The sequence below is a fragment of the Onychomys torridus genome, chromosome 4 (genome assembly GCF_903995425.1).
Source record: "Onychomys torridus chromosome 4, mOncTor1.1, whole genome shotgun sequence".
Lineage (NCBI taxonomy): Eukaryota > Metazoa > Chordata > Mammalia > Rodentia > Cricetidae > Onychomys > Onychomys torridus.
The window spans coordinates 25552690-25560736 of NC_050446.1; the positions used below are offsets into that span (position 1 = coordinate 25552690).

Here is an 8047-nt window from a genome sequence, read left to right on the forward strand (position 1 = left end):
GCAATAAATTTAAAATAATTTAAATAAAGTATATGGTGCATTTAATAAGTTATATTGCAGATACATATACACTAAATTATATTAAATATTTTTACATTATATTTAGTAAGTCATATTGTGATTTAATCTTTTTTATTAAATCTACATAATAATTAGCTATTACTTTTGATCCCTTAGTATTATTTATTTATAAACAAAAGTTTATAAAGCGTGTTTCAGGACCTCAGGTGAGGGCTATAATATTATAAAATTCCCTCCATCCCTGTTAAAGCACATGGAGAAAAGGGACTAAATTATAGTGGAAAGATTGGAAAATCCTGTCAGCCTTTGACCACTGCCACACTGCTATTAAATGGTTGTTATAGAACAAGGATACTGCTTGGTACAAAAACACTATAAAATCTGTAAGGAGGTTCTTGAGAGACTGTTCCCTGCTAGTACCTCTGTGGTTTCTTGCCATGGATATCACTCTGTATGCTGATTGGTTAACAAATAAAGTGCTGATTGGCCAGTAGCCAGGCAGGAAGTATAGGTGAGACAAGCAGAGAAGATAATTCTAGGAAGAGAAAGGCTGAGTAAGGAGTTGCCAGCCAGACACAGCAGAAGCAAGATATGAAAGTACTGGTAAGCCACAAGCCATGTGGCAACTTATAGATTAAAAGAAATGTGTTAATTTAAGATATAAGAACTAGATATCAAGAAACCTGCCATGGCCATACAGTTTCTAAGTAATATAAGTCTCTGTGCATTTACTTGGGTCTTTGTGGCTGCCGGAGCCAGGTGGACAAAGGAAAACTTCAACAACAGTTCCTCACCAAAGACTATGAATATGTTCACACATCCTGGAAAAGGATAGTGGGAACTACAGTGTATTCTGTCTCAGATGCAGGCTGGGCTAACTGCTAACTCTAATCCCTCTTGAGCATACCTAGATTTATACAGAGACTACAGTAGAAGCTGTTTCTCTTATAGTGAATTCCTCTCTAAAACTTTGGCAACCAAACTGAATTTGGATTTTACCTAGATAAAGAGGTTTCCTTTACTTTTTTAAAATTATATTTGTGTTTTAATTTTACATATCAGCCATGGGTTCCCCTGTCCTACCCCTACTCCTGCCCCTGCCCCCACCTTCCCCCCAGCCCCTCCCCTCCATTCCCATCTCCTCCCCTGGGGATTCATTTAAACCTGGTGGATTCAGTACAGGCAGTTCCAGTCCCCTCCTCCCAGGCTGAGCAAGTGTCCCTTTGTAAGCCCAAGGTCCCAAGCAGCCAGTTCATGGACTAAGGACAGCTCCCAGTCCCACTGCCTGGGTGTCTCCCAAACAGTTCAAGCTATTCAATTGTCTCACTTACCCAGAAGGCTTGATCCAGTTGGGGGCTCCTCAGCTATTGGTTCATAGTTCATGTGTTTCCATTAGTTTGGCTATTTGTCCCTGTGCTTTTCCCAGTCTTGGTCTCAACAATGCTCGCTCATACAATCCCTCCTCTTTCTCAAAAACTGGAGTCCTGGAGCTCCACCTGGGGCTTGGCAGAGGATCTCTGCACCCACTTCCATCAGTTATTGGATGAGAGTTCCAGCACAACAGTTAGGGTGTTTGGCCATCTGATCACCATACTAGGTCAGTTCATGCTTTCTCTCAACAATTGCCAGTAGTCTATAGTGGAGATATCATTGTGGATTTCTGGGGACCTCTCTAGCACTTTGCTTCTTTCTGTTCTCATGTGGTCTTCATTTATCATGGTCTGTTATTCCTTGTTCTCCCTCTCTGTTCTTGATCCAGCTGGGATCTCCTGTTCCCCTAAGCTCTCTTTCCCTCGAACTTTGCCCTTCATTACCCCCACTGTCGTCCAGGTTGTTCATGTAGATCTCATGCATTTCTCTGTTATTGGGCAATCCCTGTGTATTTCTTAGGGTCATACTTTTTAGGTAGCCTCCCTGGAGTTGTGAGTAGTAGTCTAGTCATCTTTGTTTTACATCTAGTATCCTAGTAAGTACATACCATGTTTGTCTTTCTGAGTCTGGGTTACCTCACTCAGGATGATTTTTTCTAGATCCATCCTTTACTTCTAACCTACCACCCAGGCACTATTCTGGCTTCTGGTTATTGTTATTCACAAGAACACACTAAAAACTAAGGAACAAAAAATTTGTATTACAAGATTTATCAGAAACAATAGGACATTCTTGATTAACCAAGAATCACTTGAATTTTCCTATGATGAGAGAGCTAAATGCCATGATCATTTGTAATTCCCATTTTTGCAGATAGACACAACTAATATGTATTACTTGTCATGAGCTACAAAAATATATTTGAAAATTGTATGTATTTTCACCCTATTATACATAAAAGTTCATGTATTCTGTATTGCTACAAATATTACTTATTCAGTATTGCCTGCTCTTACCACACACTGTAAATACTAACTTGGCTCCTGTAGATCAAAGGATAGTTGACAATAGTAAGCATTTCAGTTAGCACGCCAATAGAATCCTCAGCCTGTGAATCCTGCATATTTGTCTAGAAGAGTGGTGCATAAAGGGCAAATACAAAATGGATTTATAAAATTATTAGAGGGCTGGTGCCTAAGGGGCCAGGCTGGCAGCCAATCTTTCTGTGACCTTGCCTGGAGCTCCTGCCAAGCCTGTGACCCTGGGGAAGAGACAAATCTGCCTAGTGAGAACTGTGTACTCAAGAAGCTACAGGGACTTCAAGAGATGGAAAGAGTGCCTGTGACAAATGAAGAGATAACAATGCCTGCCAGCCTAAAATATCTTTCCTTTGGAATTATGGTATTTCAGACTACCAGTTTGGTTCTAAGGATATTATTCTAGGACTTTAAAAGTGGAGAGTCCTCCTTATTGATCTTCTCCAGCAGCGGTAGTAGCTGAATTTTTGAAGAAAGAGGCCTGCATCCTTTTAGTCTACAGAGACAGTAAATTTAGTTTGAGAACACCTAATCAAGTACTGCATGATGAAATTCTTAATAAATCCATGGAAATATTTAAGCTTGCTATTCCATCAGGGATATATACCCTTCAGTATAATTTATCCTATGTGGCACAGTCAAACTTAGATGCAGTCACTTATTGGGTTACGTATTAGTTGTAAATACTCACAGCAGAATTACTTTCTGTGTTTATGTTTGCTTAAAAACAATAGGTGCGTACCAGTGGCTCTCCCTAGTAATCCTGATGGCAGGAGTTGCTTTTGTCCAATGGCCTTTAGAGTCTCAAGTGCTGGATTCTCAGGCACATTCATCTAGCTCACAGTTTGTAGACCTCATGGCAGTTTTCACAGCATGTATTCCAAGTGCTGTTGCTGGAGTTTATTTTGAGAAAATTTTGAAAAAAACAAAGCAATCAATAAGGATAAAAAACATTCAACTTGGTTTCTTTGGGAGTATTTTTGAATTAGTGGGTGTATATGTTTATGATGGAGAATTGGTGTCAAAGAATGGATTTTTTCAGGGACATAATCAGCTGACATGGATAGCAGTTTTGCAGGCACTTGCCAGCCTTGTAATAGCTGCTTTTATTAAGTATGAAGATAATATTTTAAAAGGATTTGTGACCCATAATGTGGTCAATAACCATATCCTATTTTTGGTTGCAAGATTTTGTGCCAACCAGTGCTTCTTTTCCCTTGGAGCCATCCTTGTAATAGCAGCTACTTTTCTTTTATGCTTATGATCCCAAACCTGCAGGAAATCCCACTAAAGCATAGTCATGTACTACCTTTAACTGGGTGTCCTAGGAATGGTGTCCTAGGAATCTCAACATTAATTTTCCACAGAGGACTTCTGTCGATTCTGTGAAGATACCATCATGCTAAATCTGATCATGCTGTTCAAATTACTTGAAAAATGTGTAGTCTTCAGGATGAAATGTGAACACCATCTGGAAACCCAAGCTTGGAAGCATGTCTGGGGAGTAGGATTAGAAGGATATGAGGAGGGGCCTGAAGTCCAAGCTCATAATGACTTCACCCTTTTGGTTGCTGCAGAACTGTCCAGTGTAGCCTTTGCCAAAGCACACAAATACAAATACCAATGTTTGCAAGATAGACCTACTTACTCTTATTACATGTTCTTAATATTACTCTTTCTGTACAGGTACATTGGATTATGTGAATTATTTAAGATTGGAAAATTATAATTACCTAAAAAGCTGCCAACAAACAAATATAATTCAAAACAAAAAAATATGGAGAAAATGGCTACAGAACAGCCATGAAGTATAGGGCAAGTAGAAGTCTTGCGGGGTGGGGCGGAGTGGGGGGACTCTTCTTTGGCCTTCTACCATCTCTGCTGTTCATTTTGTTATAACTCAGAAAACTGTTCATCACAGAACAGTGACATCTGTTGAAAGGAGGGAGAAGGATGGCAGAATGTGAAGAAATTCAGAGATTCTCTTTCAATTCTGGGGGTCACCACAGTGAGTCACCATCACACAGCAACCCTCCTTAATAAACTGGCTTCTCACCAGTGTAGTGTCAGTTCCCTGCTTCCAAAGACCTTCATCTGTTCAAATGAGTATCATGAGCCCTTAGAGGAGCCTGGGGAGTCGGAACCACTCCGTGCTCTCACAGCTGTGCTGTGGAGAGTGGACCTGAGCTCCCCACTCTGTGCTGCAGTCTGCTGTCCTCAGGTGTTTCCTCCTCTGCAAGCTGCTCAATGTTTTACAGAAGACGATGGCATTTTATCTGAAAGCATTTGGTAAATGTTCTTTGAGTCTAGGAGGCTGCAATTTAACAAATGGCTTCCTCACACGAACTAGAAATATGATACAGAGTGATTGACAACTGTGCCAACATTCGAAAAGCAGCAAAGAGCTCTAAAATATCCAGTAGCTGAGACTGAGGTTGGAGTTAATCATCAGCGCTGGAAGTGGGATTTATGTTGGCAATATGAGATATCTGTCATTTTACTACACTTCTTATGAAGATTTTCTAACATATCATTAAACAAAAAGGAAGGTCCCAAAGAACCCAGTGTTAAGATAACAATAGAATCAAAATACATTATGGTCAGATAATAATTTCCTACTGTTTGAAAAAAGACTCAGCTTCTAAAACCTTAACAAACACAGAGGCCCAGCTGAGATGTTTTTTGAGGAGTGAAGGCTATTACAATGGTTTTGTTTCTGTTTCAGTCAAAATAGGCCCCATTTCAAATTGTGCTGTCTAGTTTCGGGCATACTCAGCTAAAAGAAACTTACCCACAGTGCAGCTTAGCATATTTATCACCTGTCCACAGGTCTACTGAAGTATTTTCCCACTATTTCTCATGTTCCATTCCTAACACTTTCTAAAAATAAGACCTCAGTTGCTGACATTGTGGGAAAATTACCCAAACTGGTCTTTGTCACTAAAGCATTCTGAAAAGTCTTCAGAGCTGAAATCCTATGCCTGTCTCTTCAGCAAAAACTCACTTGCTTACAGATGTCGTTCAAGATGACTAAGACCACCTTCATTTCCACTGTTACTGATGTTTGTGAGTGCCTCAATATGGTTCCAGGTGTGTCACTGGGAGGGGGTATAAATACAATGTATTACAAAAGTTGGAGTCATATTCTCACTGTCATTCTAGAATAGTCCCTCATTCTTTCTCTTCTCCCTACTCTACTCCATGACCCAATGGAAATACTAATGCTTGTTTTTAACCAACCCTCAATGATGTTTAGTTCTTATTACTGCCCAGCTACTCCTTCTTGTCTCTCTAATTCTTACAATCAGAGCCAATCTTAAGAGCAAGTCAGTAGCATTATTAAAAGGCTCCTGAGTAGATGGACCTTCTCTCTTACTCCAGTAACACTGTTTAGTACACTACTTAGTCAAAGAATATAAACAACATTGGGCTTCCAAAACATCTACTTTTCATTAGATCTGACAGTACTATCAGGAGCTAAGCATCATACCAGATTATAGTGATCTGAATATGAATGAGGCAGCAATTTAGACAGAAAGACACTTACCATCAAGCTGGACAGACAGACAACTACACAAATTCAATCTGTGATCATTGATACAACGTAACTCTCCCACAGAGTACTGCATTAAATAGAAGCCAAATCCCTGGATTTGGCAATTAGATCTTGATGAAGACATCCCTAAAGAGAGCAGTTGAAAAGAGAAGATGAAAGCCAGATTACATTTGTAACAGTCAGGAAATTATTAGAGGAGACAATGAACCACTTTGCTAAAAGAATTTCTTGGAAATTGGTAAACACTGGATGGTAAAAATGGAATGTCATGTGTCAAGAGAACATTTACTTCCTTCCTAAAACATGAGAGTATGATCTGTTTATGGGCTATACTAAAGGAATGCTATGCCTTGACTTGTAGAGGTTTGATTTTTAAAGTCTTTGAACCAACTATTAAAATGAAAATACTACCAAGGAGAATAGGCTCTTAGTAAATTCTGTCAGTTGTCAGTTAACACCTTAGCAGGGCACAGGATGCTGTGAGATGCTAGGAACAGACAGGAGAATGATGCTCCTGAAGAGGTGGGAGAGCACCCAATATCCGCTGCTTCACAGTTGCGCCTGGGAGTCAGCCAGAGAATCCCAGCTGGTCCTGCTTTGACAAACAATCTCCCTCTCCTCCAAATTGCCTGGAATAGAGAAACACAAACAGGCCTCTGAACATTACTCTTCTCTCAATAAGATCCATGTGCAAGTAAATAAGGATGTAGATTACAGAAGTGAACTGAGAATTACATCAGTATGTTTGATTACTCAAATAGTACCAAAAAGATGCATCTTAGTGAAATGTTCAATAAAAGAGGAGGCCACTTTCCATCTTTATCCCTGCTCTATACATCTCCTCAGCCTCCCTTCTACTCTCCCCTCCCACAGAAACATTCAGTGCTACTTACAATTATGAGTGTTATGAGGAAACGTCTGTATTTGTTCTATGTGTTTAAATACCTATATTTAAACATACTGCATACATGGAATCCAGTTGCTTGGCCATCATGCCAAACACTATTATCTGTAGTCTAAGATACATCCATGAACAGGAATCAGATTAGGGGCCTTCCAGAAATCCTTAATAATATTTTAATAGTGACAACTACTACTAATAATAATAATTCAAAAATACTAGTAGCTAACAGGTACTAAGTATTCACCATGTTCTAGATAAGACAGGGAGCACTTTATGATTATTTCAGTTTCACAAGTAATAATTATTTAAATGAACTATTGTAATTAGAAGAGAAAGAGCACAGATAAAAGATCTCATCATTAATCTCAGTCTTCAAGCCCTTCTTTGACATGACCAGTGTTCTCATTTAGGGAGATATCCTTCTTTGCATTTCCTCAATGTACTCATAAGTACACACAAAAATGGCTTTTTCTGGTTAACGCTTGTCTCACCTTTTTTGTGGTAGTCATCCAGGTTGCTCCATTTCAAGCCTGCAAAACTCTCCAGCCTTTTTAGCATTTGCACAGGAGGCCTGCTAACCCATCCTGAGGTCCTATCACAGGTCAGCAAGTTGTGATGTTACTGATCAACATCGAGTTAGGTCTACTTTTCACTAAAATAACAAAAGGAAAATAAAATGCTCAGATAGGCCCTTTGCATGTGCATCCATCATGCATCCATCCTCCTTCAGTTGGTGGGAGGAATAGTTGCAGATTAAAGAACAGAGATGGCAGTTACCTACCCCTATTCCTTGTTCCCCATCAACAATGCCTCTTACATTCTACTCTATCTCTGTTGGTCTGTCACAGCAGAGCTTGTGACATAGGTTAAAAGCAATGGTCCAGTTTAGCACATCTAGTGTCAACAGTGATGAGATACAAAGGGTAAAATACACTTTAAAACATATTAATGTTAAAGGGGGGATGGGGGGGGTTTCTCACCCATAGATGAAGAATTACAGCAACTGATTTTCTGGGAAGAGGATTAGCCTTTCCCAGGGTGTCTTTGTTGGTTGTCTGGTGTAGAATGATTAACCTTGAAACCATAAAATACCAATGAAAAACGTGGACTCAGAAGATTGTATTTATATAGCTTTGTGCAAGTATACACAGAAATCAC

General features: G+C 39.5%; 1 pseudogene; it reads left to right on the plus strand.

Moving 5' to 3' along the window:
* The first annotated feature begins 2670 nt into the window (after positions 1-2670).
* On the plus strand, positions 2671-3727 carry LOC118581225 (annotated as a pseudogene).
* Positions 3728-8047: the final 4320 nt, after the last annotated feature.